The 16,548-nt window shown below is 38.9% G+C and overlaps 1 protein-coding gene across 2 annotated transcripts in view; it reads right to left on the bottom strand.

Moving 5' to 3' along the window:
- Window positions 1–16,548, bottom strand: part of LOC128684034 (cilia- and flagella-associated protein 418) — a 177,875-nt gene that overhangs the window by 137,442 nt on the left and 23,885 nt on the right. The window contains exon 1 of one of the 2 annotated variants that reach the window (XM_070091859.1): window positions 1,276–1,391. The exons of the other annotated variant lie outside the window; for it this stretch is intronic. The gene's annotated coding sequence lies outside the window, so the exon portion shown is untranslated. Of the gene's footprint in view, window positions 1–1,275; window positions 1,392–16,548 lie in introns of those variants that run through there. 2 annotated transcript variants of the gene reach the window in all.

Below are 16,548 nucleotides of genomic sequence, written 5' to 3'. Positions count from 1 at the left end.
GGTAGCCAGATAACTTGTACAAGTGATGGCAAGAATAACATTTTCTCTAATCTAACATAAGAGAAAATGTGTTACTGGGGGTAACTGTAGAAAATTATTCCTTTTGTATGTATGTAAGTAAGTTTATTCAGGTATACACAAATACAGTTACATAGATTATCATACATAACAGCATATGTGTACAGAACCCAGGATAACCCAAAAAAGTAAGACAGAGTAACATATTTCCATTGCCTTCACTCAGTGTCATTTTTTATAAAAATGGTGTTACATGAGAATGGGAGTGTTATTCTTTATTTATTCTACCGTATCAACGTAGAGACAACCTGTACACAATGTAACTTGTACACAAACCAGATGTGTACACTTTGTTTACAAAACTTACGTTCGCCTGGTTTGTTTACATAACTCGGCACCTGTCCTCCCTCATGCACTCATTCTTTCTCTCTCTCATTTATTCGTTTTATCTCATTTACTTACTCCTGACCCTACATTAAGACTACAAATATTTTAAGGTAAGTAATGAGTGAACTGTATATACATTTTATCATTCTAGGATGCTTAAATATCATAGAATATGTGTGGGTGGGTTGGCCTCGTATGGTAGCCCGGCTGACTACCATACATACCACACTTGATTTTTTACAATAAATACTACTCATCTCACCCTAGATTAAGACTACAAATATTTTACGGTAAGTAATGAGTAAACTGTATATGCATTTTATCGCTCTGGGATGCTTAAATGTAATAGAATATTATGTGTAGGTGGGTTGGCCTGGTATGGTAGCCTGGCTGACTACCATATTTATTTTATTTATTTATTTAATAATTTGAACATACATACAGAGTTACAAAAAAATACAGGTAAGAGCAGCATGCCAAAGCCACTTGTATGCATAGCATTACATACCACACTTAATTTCTTACAATAAATACTACTTGTCTCACCCTAGATTAAGACTATAAATATTTTAAGGTAAGTAATGAGTGCACTATGTGTGTATTGTACTTTTTTATTGTTTTTTGATGCCTAGTTCTAATGCTAACTTAATATATGTTAGTGTAAACTTGTTATCTAGTGTTTGTATGCATTTATAAGTGGAAAAAAAGGGTGTTCCACTTTACGGCGATTTCCGCTTTACGGCGGTAGCCTGGAACCTAACCTGCCGTATAAGTGGGGCCCTACTGTAATAGCAATAATAATAATAGTAACAATAAAATATAAATAAATCATAATGGAATAAATAGTAATACAGTGGAACCTTCACTTACGAGTTCAATCCATTCCAGGAGCTAGCTCGTAACTCAATTTACTCGTATATCAAATTAATTTTCCTCATTTAAATTAATTGGAAAGCCATTAATTCGTTCCTGCACTCTGGAGAGAGAAGAAAAAATACAGTAGGGCCATACTTATACAGCGGGTTAGGTTCCAGGCTGTCGCCGGAAAGCAGACATCGCCAGAAGGCAGAATGCCATTTTTTTCCATTTATAAATGCATATAAATGCCAGACAAGAAGTTTGCACTAAATTATATTAAGTCAGTAATAGAACTAGGCATTAAAAACACCCAAAGTAAAATACATTCACAGTAAATTCATTACTCATCTTAAAGTATTTGTAAACTTAAGTAGTACTTATTTGTACGAAGTCAGGTGCAGGTAGCCCAGGTGTAGGTAGCATTGGCTCCCTGTCTCATACTTAATATACGATATTTAAAACATCCCAGAGAGGTAAAATACACATACAGTACACTCATTATTTACCTTAAAATATGTGTAGTCTTAATACAGTGGACCCCCGGTTAACGATATTTTTTCATTCCAGAAGTATGTTCAGGTGCCAGTACTGACCGAATTTGTTCCCATAAGGAATATTGTGAAGTAGATTAGTCCATTTCAGACCCCCAAACATACACGTACAAACGCACTTACATAAATAAACTTACATAATTGGTCGCATTGGGAGGTGATCGTTATGCGGGGGTCCACTGTATAGGAAGAGAGGTGAGTAGTGTTTATTTGTAGGAAGTCAGTGTAGGTAGCAGGTAGGTGTAGCCTGCCTGGGCTACACCTACTGGCTACCTACACTGTGGCCCAGAGCCACATTATTAACATCGACATGCCTTGTTCACTGAATTTAATAATTTCTAACAACTACCTTTAGATGCCATCATAAACGAAGGTAGAAGTAATGAATAATTCGTGCCAAAAATTGTAATCAAAAGTGGAGTGAGGGAGTGGCTGGGCCAAACGCAGATTCATACACATTTTCTCTGATGACTGAACAGAAAAAACGTAATGTTGTCCCTCCACCCGACTACCACACAGCTCCACAAGTATTATTATCAGAGCATATAAAATATGCAATAAATGCCAGACAACAAGTTTACACTAACTTATATTAAGTTAGCAATAAAAATAGGCATTAAAAACACAATAAAAGGTAAGATACACACAGAGTACACTTATTACTTACCTTAAAATATTAATATTAATGTGTGAGAGGTGAGTGGCAGGGTGTTTATTGAATAAAATCAGAATGGCACAGCATCATCCTCTAACTTGGCACTTAAAGCAAGAGGCTTATGACTTTTCTTTTTATTACAGCTAACCTTAGACGCCATCGTCAATGAGAGCCAACTAGTTAACAAAAGAGTAAACGAGAGAGAGAACGAGATACAGAGCTGAGACAATGTAAGAACACAAACTGAACAGGTAGTGGGCGATCACTTGGTCAGGCGAAATAAATGCGTATTAATATGTGTCTACTTTTAGTTTATTCACGTACGTTTGTAAGAGTTTGTAAAACGTTTGCCTCAATATTTTTTTTATTTTAATAATAATTACCTCACAATACAAATACTCTTACATTGTGTACAAGTTAGTTCAGAATAAACAAACAGCAACACACCATTTTTAGAGTGAATGAAGATAATAATAATAATAATAATAATAATAATAATAATACAGTGGAACCTCAAAAATCAAACTGCTCCCAACACAACCAATTATGTAAGTGTATTTTTGTAAGTGCTTTTATAAGTGTAATTTTGATGGTCTGAAATGTACTAATCTAATTTACATTATTCCTGATGGGAATAAATTCATTCGGTAAAGGCACTCAAACAGCCTTCTGGACTGAAGAAAGTTCGATATTTGAGGTTCCACTGTAATAATAATATTATTATTATTATTATTATTATTATTATTTATTATAAAAAGCACTAAACCCACAAGGGTCGTGAATTGCTATATATAGAGTAAAGGCATACGAAAAGAAAATTTTTCTACAGTTATCCCCCAGTTTGACTAGAGAAAACGTAATTCTTCCGACACTACCTACACAGTTGCTTTGTAAACAAATCTCATATTTACGTCAATTTTTATTCTGTGAGTGTATGTATCATGTTTCATATATAATTTTGAGGAAAATATCATAGATGGATTAATGAAAATGTCTATTGATGTAAAATAAGACATTTAGTGTGCCCAAGAGTGATTATTATTATGTAGTACAGGTCTCCCTCAACATTCACGTTTTCAACTTTCACGGACTTCACACATTAGCGAATTCCCAACCGCCAAATTCCCAGCCACCAAATTCCCAGCCGCCAAAATCATATTTAAGTTTCCCGCCACCTGCGAGTCCCTACTACCCTCCCTCCGACACCAGCAACTGGCAGCCAGCCCTCCCACAACTCAGTGTGGTGAGTGTTTTGTTTATTCATTATTTGCTATTAAACTACAGTAGTATAAATAATGTAAACCCATTCATGACTGCATATTGGAATGGCTATTCGAACAGGTGACATCATGCGTTTACTCTTTAACACTGCAAAGAATTAAACATTTCTGCTACAGCTAATAATAACAATAGTAGTAGTAGTAGTAGTAGTAATAATAATAATAATAATAATAATAATAATAATAATAATAATAATAAATATGATATAATTGAAGTAGGAAATTGTACAAAAATACGAGGGAGTGGTTGACACATCGTCAGTGTAACTTTGTTTATGCTGGAGTGAACATTAGTCTCCCTGCTCTTCCAAACATTTCACAATAATTCATTGTGTTTGGTGCTTGTAGACTGAGTGTGACTGGAGTGGTAGAGGCAGTGATTGAGGCAATGGTATTTATTAAATACATACATGTTAATAATAATACATGTTATTAATAATAACATGTACTATTATTATTTATAACATATATGTTATTAAATACCACTGCCTCAACTGCTGAATTACTGTGAAATGTTTGGAAGAGCAGGGAGACTAATGTTCACTCCAGCATAAACAAAGTCACACTGACGATGTGTCAACCACTCCCTCGTATTTTTGTACAATTTCCTTCTTCAATTATATCGTATTTATTATTATTATTACTATTATTATTATTATTATTATTATTATTATTATTATTATTATTATTATTATTATTGTTATTATTAGCAATAGCAGAAATGTTCGATTCTTTGCAGTGTTCAAGAGTAAACACATGATGTCACCATCTAATACCTTTCCTAATAGCCATTCCAATATGCAGTCATGGATGAGTTTACATTATTTATTCTGTAGTTTAATAGCAAATAATGAACAAACAAAACACTCACCACACTGAGTGGTGGGAGGGCTGGCTGCCAGTTGCGGGGGTCGGAGGGAGGGTAGTAGGGACTCGCAGTGGTGGAGGCAGTGGTGGAGTCTGTTATTTAATAACATACATGTTAACATACATGTTATTAAATAACATACATGTTATTAAATAACATACGTTATTAAAGCATAACATGTATATATTTAGTACAATTTACGACGTTTTCATGTATTTTATGATTATTCATGGTTCAACAAGTTAAGGAAGCAGTATTGTAATATATTTCCCTACAATATATTGGGGCACCAAACATTCACGGTTTTTCAACATTCGCGAGGATCTTGATCCCCTAACCCTCGCAAATGTTGAGGGAGACCTGTATTGGCGTCATGAGTAGAGAGAGACTTAGCGATTTTAATGTGTACCTGCACACCAGCACAGTATTTAAGTATATTTAGGTACAGGTACACGTAAGTATAATTATCAGAGTACATATAAAATATGCAGTAACTTTAAAACACTTGAAATTTTGGAAAGTTTCCTGACATAATAGATGTGGTCACAGAAAATGTAAACAAACCGGGTGGGGGGCGCCGTATTTGAAAGACCGCTTGCTGTATAGCAAATTTTGGTCATAATTTGACATCGCCGTATTAGCAGAACGCCCTAAGGCGAAACACCATAAAGCGGGGCCTTACTGTACTTGAATATGACGCTATTATCAACTGTACGGCTTATTTAACTATCACAATTCATCTAATATGACATAATAAACAATATAATTAGCACAGAAACATGATATATGCTCAAGAATTAATAAAGTAGGCCATAATATGGTGGCACAGGAAGTGGCAGCGGCAAAAGCGTCGGCCATTTCTGTCCCAATTTGACTCTAGTATCTTCCCATGTTCTTACTGTAAGAGAAAACAGAGCATTTTTGAGGCTAACTGCAGTAGATCACTAGGACTCATGGTTAGATTAAAGAAATTTGGCCAAATGACTGTAAAAAAATGCAAACAAGCACGAGAAAACTGCCCCCCACAGGGATGTAAACATGTTTAATGCTTACCAGCTGTGCCAACTAGCAGAAGCAATCTGAATTATTATTACATACGTATTATGCATTATTATTATTACAGTGGTCCCTCAATTATCGTCCATAATCCATTCCTGGAAGTAGGACTATTATCGAAATAGACAATTTTCGAATCAATTTTCCCCATAAGAAATAATGTAAATACAATTAATCCGTTCCTGACACCCAGAAGTATTAAAACAAAAAATGTTTTTACATGAAATATAGATGTAGTACATAAACAATACAATGGCACATGATGAATGAAAAATTAACAGAATAACACATAACACTTACCTTTATTGGCGATTCTTCTTAGTGTATGGAAGACTGGAGAAGGAGATTGGATTATTTACTGTTTGGAAGGGGAATCCCCTTCCATCAACACTTCAGGTACCAAGTGCTTTTCTGGGGTTACTTCTCTTCTCTGTCTCTTAATGCCAATAGGATCAGCTTGAGTCACTGGAGTCCTGTCTCGCAAAAAAACTGTCCAGAGAGCTCTGTTTCTGGCATCTCTTTAACCCTTAAACGGTCCAAACGTATATATACGTTCACTCGCGTAGCGCCCCAAATTTTTTGAGGAAAAAAAAATCTTTTCTTTTAAAATGAAAAAAAGAGCATATTGTGCCCAGGCATCCCCAATTATTTTAATATGGCACACAGTGAGTGCGCACACCCATTCTCTCATGTCTAGGTGACTCACGTTTATTGTGGCAATGTTGAATGAATGACAAAGAAAACGTATATATACGTTTGGGGCGCTACGCGCGTGAACGTATATATACGTTTGGACCGTTTAAGGGTTAAAACTTCCCTAAAATGGGCCAAGACTTTGTCACTGTACAAGTTGCTGATATGGCTTGCAACATCCTTCTCAAGGTGATGTTTCTCCATGAATCTTTCCATCCTACTCCACATTTCAAAAATCTCCTTAATTTCTGAAGAAGGCACCTTCTTCCATCTCTCTTCCTCCTCCTCTGCAGCAAGATTCTGAGCTGCGATCTGTTCCTGTTCCTGCTGAAGCTCTTGCAGCTCCTCAGTGTTAGCTCTTCATTGTGGTCCACCACCAACTCTTCCACATCCTCCAAACTAACATCCAACCCCATGGAACTCCCCAGTACCACAATAGAGTTCACAACTGACAAAGGCTCATCAGGGGCTGCCTCAAACCCTTCAAAATCCCTCTTGTGGACACAATCTGGCCACAATTTTCTCCAAGCAGAGTTCAAAGTCCTGGTAGTCACTCCCTCCCAAGCCTTACCTATAAGGCTTATGTAAGGAAGAATACTGAAGTGTTCTTTCCAAAAATCTCTTAGGGTCAAGTGAGTGTCTGAGGTCACATTAAAGCACCTTTCAAACATTGCTTTGGTGTAGAGTTTTTTAAAGTTTGAAATGATCTGCTGGTCCATGGGCTGGAGGAGAGGAGTGGTATTCGGGGGCAAGAACTTTACTGTGATGAACCCAAACTCCTTCAGAATTAGGTCATCCAAGTTTGGAGGATGAGCAGGTGCATTGTCCATTACTAGGAGGCACTTGAGATCCAATTTCTTTTCCAGGCGGTAATTCTTCACACTAGGGCCAAACACTTCATTGAACCACTCGACGAAAATTTCCCTCGTGACCCATGCCTTACTATTAGATCTCCAAAACACACAATTTACTCTTCATAACACTGTTTTTCTTGAACACTCTGGAATTTTCAGAATGGTACACTAGTAATGGCTTCACTTTGAAATCCCCACTAGCATTAGCACAGAACATGAGTGTCAGCCTGTCTTTCATAGGCTTGTGTCCAGGCAGTGCCTTTTCTTCCTGAGTAATGTAGGTCCTCTTTGGCATTTTCTTCCAAAAGAGGCCTGTTTCATCACAATTGAACACTTGTTCAGGTTTCAGTCCTTCAGCCTCTATGTACTCCTTGAATTCCTGTACATATTTTTCAGCCTCTTTTTTGTCAGAACTGGCAGCGTCACCATGCCTTATCACAATGTGTGTGCCAGTACGCTTCTTAAATCTCTCAAACTAGCCTTTGCTGGCCTTAAATTCACTCACATCACCACTAGTTGCAGGCAATTTCTTTACCAAACCGTCATGCAACTGCTTAGCCTTTTCACAAATAAGCGACGTCATAAGACTATCTCCTGCTAATTGTTTCTCCTTTATCCACACCAATAATAACTTCTCAACATCTTCGAGTACTGGTGATCTCATTTTTGTCAGCATATTTACCCGCTTTGCAACAACAGCTTCCTTGATTTCCTTTTTCTTGGATATGATGGAAGATATGGTAGTACGGGATTTGTTATGCATTCTGGCCAGTTCGCCCACACGTATGCCACTTTCATATTGTTCAATGATGTTATTCTTAAATTCAATCGTATTTCTCACCTTCTTTACCAAAGGCTTGGCACTAGGAGCTTTCTTTGGAGCCATGGTAGCTTATTTAGCACTTACAAGCACTAAAATCATCGGAATATTATGAAATATTTCGTATGAACATGTGAGGGGACCGTCGCTCACTGGTAAACAATGGCACACTGGCTGGGAAGGGAGGCCGAGGTGGCTCAGAGCGTGAGTACGCGTCCAGGACGAAAGACGATTAGCGAGTTAACGGACCATTTGCGAGCCAATGTTTAGATGTAATAATGGGACTATTTCCAAAATGGACGACTTTCAGGCCGGACGATTATTGAGGAACCACTGTATTACAGTGGACCCCCGCATACCGTTGGCATCACATAACGTTAAATCCGCATAGCGATACATTTTATCACTAAAATTTTGCCTCGCATAGCGCTAAAAAACTCGCTCAACGCTATTCATCCGAGACGCGTCTATGTGAGGCCTGAGCCAGCCTCACATGTTCCGCCGGTGGCATTGTTTACAAGCCAGACTCCGCGGTAACATCCAAGCATACAATCGGAACATTTCGTATTATTACAGCGTTTTTGGTGATTTTATCTGCAAAATAAGTGACCATGGGGCCCAAGAAAGCTTCTAGTGCCAACCCTGTGGTAAAAAGGGTGAGAAATATTATCGAAATACTCTGGTACCATGGTCAACTGCTGATGTTGCTGCTGCTGTAGCACTGTCAGCTGCTGCTGCTGCTGTAGCACTGTCAGCTGCTGCTGCTGCTGTAGCACTGTCAGCTGCTGCTGCTGCTGTACCACCGTCAGCTGCTGCTGCTGCTGTAGTACCGTCTGCTGCTGCTGTAGCACCGTCTGCTGCTGCTGTAGCACTGTCAGCTGCTGCTGTAGCACTGTCAGCTGCTGCTGCTGCTGTTGTAGCACTGTCAGCTGCTGCTGCTGCTGCTGCTGTAGCACTGTCAGCTGCTGCTGCTGCTGCTGTAGCACTGTCAGCTGCTGCTGCTGCTGTAGCACCGTCAGCTGCTGCTGCTGCTGTACCACCATCTGCTGCTGCTGTAGTACCGTCTGCTGCTGCTGTAGCACCGTCTGCTGCTTCTGTAACACTGTCAGCTGCTGCTGTAGCACTGTCAGCTGCTGCTGCTGCTGTTGTAGCACCGTTGTTGGTGTGGCTTATCGAGAATACCAAGAAACAATTAACCCCAGAGGGTTAGCCACCCAGGATAACCCAAAAAAGTCAGTGTCATCGAAGACTGTCTAACTTATTTCCATTGGGGTCCTTAATCTTGTCTCCCAGGATGCAACCCACACCAGTCGACTAACACCCAGGTGAACAGGGAAAAATGCCTGGAACTAGTGCTCATATTGGTGAATTTAAAGCCAGTAAAGGTTGGTTTGAGAGATTTAAGAATTGTAGTGGCATACACAGTGTGATAAGGCCTGTTCTGGAAGAAAATGCCAAACAGGACCTACAGTACTCAGGAGGAAAAGGCACTCCCAGGACACAGTGTCTCATCAGTCATTGCTGCATCTTCAATAAAGGTGTCATTTATTCTTCATTTAGTAGAGTAGTACATGCACAATATATATTGTGCATGTACTACTTTACTATTGTGCATGTATCCTTCTCTTTGTGTGTAGGAAAATGTATATTTCATGTGGTAAAAAATTTTTTTTCATACTTTTGGGTGTCTTGCACGGATTAATTTGATTTCCATTATTTCTTATGGGGAAAATTCATTCGCATAACGATAATTTCGCATAACAATGAGCTCTCAGGAACGGATTAATATCGTTATGTGGGGGTCCACTGTATTATTATTATTATTATTATTATTAGTTTAGGGAACTGAAGCTCTATCATTATAATAATAATAATAATAATATACAGTGGACCCTCGAGTTTCGGCGGCATCGACTTTTGTGAAATCCAACTTTCGGGTTTTTTCGGCAAAATTTGGCCTCGCGGTTCTTGATTAGACTCGTGATTCGGCGACTGTCCAGTACCCGCCCGCCCGTCACCACGCACACAAAACCAGTCTCCCATGCCATTCACGCTCAGTGTGCCATTGTTTACCAACACGTGACCATCACCCCACGGGTTCATACGTAATAATCCATTGTTTTTTGTGATTGCAACTGCTAAATAAGTCACCATGGGCCCAAGGAAAGCTAGTGCAAGCCCTTTGGTAAAGAAAGTGAGGAACACGATCGAATTCAAGAAGGAAATCATTGAAAAATATGAGAGTGGAGTGCGTGTTACAGAGCTTGCCAGGATGTATGGCAAACCCCATTCAACCATCACTCCGATCGTGGCGAAAGGAAAGGAAATAGTGTGCTGTTGTTGCAAAAGGGGTAGATATGCTGACAAAAAGGAGATCACAAATCCTCGAAGTGGAGAGGTTATTGTTGGTGTGGATTACCAAAAAACAGTTACAAGGAGATAGTTATGCAGTCGATAATATGTGAAAAGGCAAGGCAGTTGCATGACGATCTCGTAAAGAAAATGCCTGCAACAAGTGGTGATGCTTGTGATTTTAAGGCCAGCAAAGGTTGGTATGAGAGATTTAAGAAGCGTAGTGGCATTCACAGTGTGATAAGGCATGGTGAGGCCACCAGTTCTGACAAAATTGCAGCTGAGAAGTTTGTACAGGAGTTTAAGGAGTGTGTAGACACTGGAGAATTCAAACCCCAGCAAGTGTTTAATTGTGACGAAACAGGCCTCTTTTGGAAGAAAATGCCAAAGAGGACCTACATCATGCAGGAGGAAACGGCACTCCCAGGACACAAGCCTATGAAGGATAGGCTTACTCTCATGTTTTGTAGTAATGCTAGTGGGAATTTTAAAGTGAAGCCTTTACTGGTGTATCACTCTGAAAATCCATGAGTGTTCAAGAAAAACAGTGTCTCCAAGAGTAATTTGTGTGTGATGTGGAAGTCTAACAGTAAGGCATGGGTCACAAGGGATATTTTCCTAGACTGGTTTAATGAAGTGTTTGGCCCCAGTGTGAAGAAATACCTCCTGGAAAATAAACTGTCACTCAAGTGCCTCCTGGTAATGGACAATGCTCCTGCTCATCCTCCAGACTTGGAAGAGCAAATAGTGGAGGAGTTTAGTTTCATCACGGAGAAGTTCTTGCCCCATAATACAACTCCTCTCCTCCAGCCCATAGACCAGCAGGTCATTTCAAACTTCAAAAAACTCTACACAAAAGCAGTGTTTCAAAAGTGCTTTGAAGTGACCTCAGACACAGAACTGACCCTAAGAGAGTTCTGGAAAGATCACTTTAATATCCTCCATTGCATATATCTTAGAGGTAAGTCTTGGGAGGGAGTGACTTCCAGGACTTTGAACTCTGCTTGGAGAAAATTGTGGCCAGAATGTGTAGAAGAGAGGGATTTTGAAGGGCTTGGGGCTTACCCTAAGGAGCCTATGCCAGTTGTGGAATCTATTATGGCATTGGGGATGTCCCTGGGGTTGGAGGTGAGTGGTGATGATGTGGAAGAGTTGGTGGAGGACCACAGGGAAGAGCTAACCACTGAAGAGCTGCAAGAGCTTCATCTGCAACAGCAAGAGATCACAGCTCAGGAAACTGCTGCAGAGGAGGAGGAGGAAGAGAGATGGAGGAAGGTGCCTTCTCCAAAGATTAAGGACATTTGTGCAAAGTGGACTGAAGTGCAAACATTTATGGATGAACTTCACCCTAACAAAGCTGTTGCAGGCCGTATTGGCAACATGTACAATGACAGTGTTATGTCCCACTTCAGACAAATCTTAAAGAAACGCCAGAAGCAGAGCTCTCTGGACAGATATTTTGTGCGACAGGGTTCCAGTGACTCTCAAGTTGTTCCCAGTGCTAGTGTCTTTAAAAAACAAAGAAGGGAAGTAACCCAAGATAAGGACTTCATACCTGAAGTCCTAATGGAAGGAGATTCTCCTTCCAAACAATAGTGTACACCTTCCTTTTATCCCCTCCTCCCGTCTTCCATCCACCCAGAAGTCTTCAGTAAAGGTAATTGTAATGTTATTATTACTTTTCATATGCATGTACTTGATTTCTCATTGTTTTCAGTATGTAAATCTTTATTTAATTTGAAAAAAAATATTTTATTTTAATATTTTTGGGTGTCTGGAACGGATTAATTTTATTTCCATTATTTCTTATGGGGAAAATGGTTTCGCCATTCAGCAATTTTGACTTTCGGCAGGCTCTCTGGAACGGATTAATCACGAAACTCGGGGGTCCACTGTATTATTATTAATAGTATTATATTATTATTATTATTATTGTTATTAATTTAGGGAACTGAAGCTCTATCATTATTATTATTATTATTAATTTAGGGAACTGAAGCTCTATCGTTATTATAATAATACAGTAGACCGCCACTGAAGAATTGCTGCACAATTTTATGTAACACCTTGTATAATTAATTTAACATGGTTCAGTTTGTGGGAAGGAAAAAAAAAATTCTCTTTTGCTCAAGTGGCCGCCTTGTTGTGGAGCAGCTGGGGAGCCCTCCCCTACCACTCCCCAACACCACCCCCCACCATCTCAGCATTCGTAATTCATACGTGTCCAGTCTTTCTCTGCTATAAGGCAGCTGTGTTTGTCAATTGTGTTATGATATTTTAATTACTATATCTTGTATCTGCCAAGCAATCATGACACCCAGTAGCCATACTAGTGTTGCTGAAAGTGGCACGAAGAGGTATAAGCACTTAAGTCTTAAAATTAACAAAGATATTAAACAAGAGATAACCTGTAGCCATAACTGAAGTGTTACTTTGTACACAGAAAAAGAGGTTAACATGAGTTTGTGTGACTGAATGACTGACTTACTGAATGACTGACTTTCTGAGTAACTGACTTGCTGAATGACTGACTTACTGAGTGACTTGACTGAATGACTTACTTAGTGACTTGACTGACTTACTGAATGACTAGACTGACTTATTGAATGACTTGACTGACTTACTGAATGACTTGACTGACTTACTGAGTGACATGACTGACTTACTGAGTGACTTGACTGACTTACTCAGTGACTTGACTTACTGATTGACTTGATTGACTTACTGAGTGACTTGGCTGACTTACTGAATTTCACTGACTTATTAAATGACTTGACTGACTGTGAGTGACTAAACTGACTTACTGAGTGATGACTGACTTGACTGACTTACTGAGTGACTTGACTGACTTACTGAATGATTAGACTGACTTATTAAATGACTTGACTGACTTACTGAATGACTTGACTGACTTACTGAGTGACTTGACTGACTTACTGAATGATTAGACTGACTTATTAAATGACTTGACTGACTTACTGAATGATTTGACTGACTTACTGAGTGACTTGACTGACTTATTGAGTGACTTGACTGACTTGATTTACTGAATGACTTGACTGACTTACTGAGTGACTTGAATGACTTGACTGACTTACTGCATGACTTGACTGACTTACTGAATGACTAGACTGACTTACTGAATGACTTGACTGACTTACTGAATAACTTGACTGACTTACTGAGTGACATGACTGACTTACTGAGTGACCTGACTGACTTACTCAGTGACTTGACTTACTGATTGACTTGACTGACTTGCTGAATGACTTGACTGACTTACTGAATGACTTGACTGACTTACTGAATGACTTCACTGACTTACCGAGTGACCTGACTTACTGAATGACTTCACTGACTTACTGAGTGAATTGATTGACTTACTGAGTGACTTGACTGACATACTGAGTGACTTGACTGTAATTATTATTATTATATTATTATTATTGCTGAGAAGAAAAAGAGAATGATTTCCATGGAATTAAAGCATGAAATCATAGATAAACAAGCGAGGTGTCCAGTTTTTGGCTTGAGGGGGAAGAGGGAGGGGAAAGCTGGCTCGTAATTCAAATGTTGGCTCGTAACTCAGAGCAGCAAAAAATCGACCCAGGGACGGCTCGTATCTCAAAAAACTCATAAGTTGGGACACTCGTAAGTCAAGGTTCCACTGTAAAATAATAATAATGAAATAAAACATTAACAAAATTAAAATAATAATAATACAATGATAATAATCAAATGATAATAAATATAATAAAATATATAATAATAATGAAATAAAATAATTAATATACAGCAGACCATTACGTATTTAACACGGGTTTATTTCACACATTTTGGTTATAGCACTACTGAAGAATTGCAGCACAATTTTATACAACACTTCATAAAATTAACTTAACACGGTTTAATTTGCAGGAGAGGAAAAAATTTGGAATGTCGCCCACAGGATACTTCTGGCTATGGGTTAGACCACTGAGTCAACGGGGAAGACCCCGCCACCCTCTGCCTCCCAACCTACCCACCACCACTCCCACCACCCTTGTCCCAGTCTTCAGTTCATATGCATGTAGAATCATCCTCTGCTAGGAGCTAGCTGTGTTTATTTTTGGTTGTGGATTGAGTTCAGATCTTTTAATTGCCATATCTTAAATCTGCCAAGCACTCATGGCACCCAGTAAGCATACAAGTGTTGCTGAAAGTGAAATTGTTGAGATGCACCATGTGGGCTGTTCCTAGGAGAGCAGCTAGGGAGTGTGTAGACTTATGTTTTGTATATTGTATATTCTGTATATATCTATCTAGAATAGAGTTCTATTTTTTTTATAGTAGTTTAAATAACCTGTGAAGAGGGCTGGTGAAAGGGTTTCAGAGACACTGAGGATGATCAATCATGAATGTAAGTATTACCCTAGACTGTTAAGGCCTTTATGTAAAAGCTACCCCACACTAGAACATGTAGTGAAAACCTTACTATCAAAGTATAAGCGGCAACAACATAACAAAATGCCTCCTACTACTTTCAAGAAAAGTGCTCAGAAGAGGTGTTTTGTCTGTGCACATACCACAAAATGCCCACAAAAATGCAGAGACACTCGTTTTATGTGTGAGGAGTGTAAAAGTCCACAGTGCATTACACAGTTTCAAAGACTTCCACAAGCTGCAGCAGTTCTAGGAGAGTGTTCAGTGATTGTACATTTGTATATATGTTATAGAATAATAGTAATAAAAAAATTTTTGTATTGTGTAAACAAGTTTTGTAAAAAATATAATAATGATAATGTTTGTGCGGTTATTGTGTTGTATACAATGAGTGTATATTTGAACAATGCACCTTACTTTGGTCTCATAGGCCACATAAGTTACTTAGAAAAAAATTATTGGAAAATACAAGAAACCTTCAAATTGGAGTAAATAAAAGAATACCGGGTGAGGGGCATTCGCCACTGTTGCCATACGCAGCTCATTTTCTGCCAACTTTATGCCTCTATATCTTGGTACGTACTGATGGCAAATTTTTTTTAGGCTACAAACACTCAGCAAAATAATCCTAACATTTTGGTAAGAAAAAATTATTTTTTTATTTTTCGAATATTTTTCGACATAGAATGACAGTTTCAGTAATAGGCTTGTGACAGTCAAAGGGTTAATATCACCTCTCGTATCAGTAAATCTATTAGAATAAAATAGTTGGTTGGACTTTCTCATTAATTTGGTGAGGAATGACGTACAGTGGACCCCCGGTTAACGATTTTAATCCGTGCAAGAGGGCTCATCGTTATGCGAAATAATCGTTATGCGAATTAATTTTCCCCATAAGAAATAATGGAAATAAAATTAATCCGTGCAAGACGCCCAAAAGTATGAAAAAAAAATTTTTTTACCACATGAAATGTTAATTTTAATACACACAAACTGAAAAAGGCATGCACAATTACATGACACTTACTTTTATTGAAGATCTGGTGATGATTGATGGGATGGGAGGAGGGGAGAGCATTATCTTCTTACTGTTTAGAAGGGGAATCCCCTTCCATTAGGACTTGAGGTAGCAAGTCCTTTTCTGGGGTTACTTCCCTTCTTCTTTTAATGCCACTAGGACCAGCTTCAGAGTCACTGGACCTCTGTCGCACAACAAATCTGTCCATAGAGCTCTGTACCTCCCGTTTCTTCAAGACTTTCCTAAAATGGGCCATAACATTGTCATTGAAATAGTCACAAGCACGGCTTGCAACAGCTGTGTCAGGGTGATTTTCATCTATAAAGGTTTGCAGTTCAAACCACTCTGCACACATTTCCTTAATCTTTGAAGTAGGCACAATGGATTCCACAACTGGCATAGGCTTCTCAGGGTTAGCCCCAAACCCTTCAAAATCTTTCTTAATTTCCATACTAATTCTCACCCTTTTTACCACAGGGTTGGCACTAGAAGCTTTCTTGGGGCCCATGGTCACTTATTTTCCAGAAACACCACCGAAAACACTGTAATAATACGAAATATTCCGAGTGTATGCTTGGATGTTACCGCGGAGGCTGGCTGGTAAACAATGGGACGGCCGGCACATGTGAGGGCACATTGGACGCGTCTCGGACGAAAATCGGTATGCGGGTTTTTAATCGGTATGCGGGGCAAAAATTTTGCGATAAAAGTAATCG

This window comes from Cherax quadricarinatus, chromosome 3, assembly GCF_038502225.1.
Source record: "Cherax quadricarinatus isolate ZL_2023a chromosome 3, ASM3850222v1, whole genome shotgun sequence".
In the NCBI taxonomy this organism is placed as follows: Eukaryota; Metazoa; Arthropoda; class Malacostraca; order Decapoda; family Parastacidae; genus Cherax; species Cherax quadricarinatus.
Note: the sequence above shows the minus strand (reverse complement) of the source record. Positions and strands in the feature narration are given on the sequence as shown.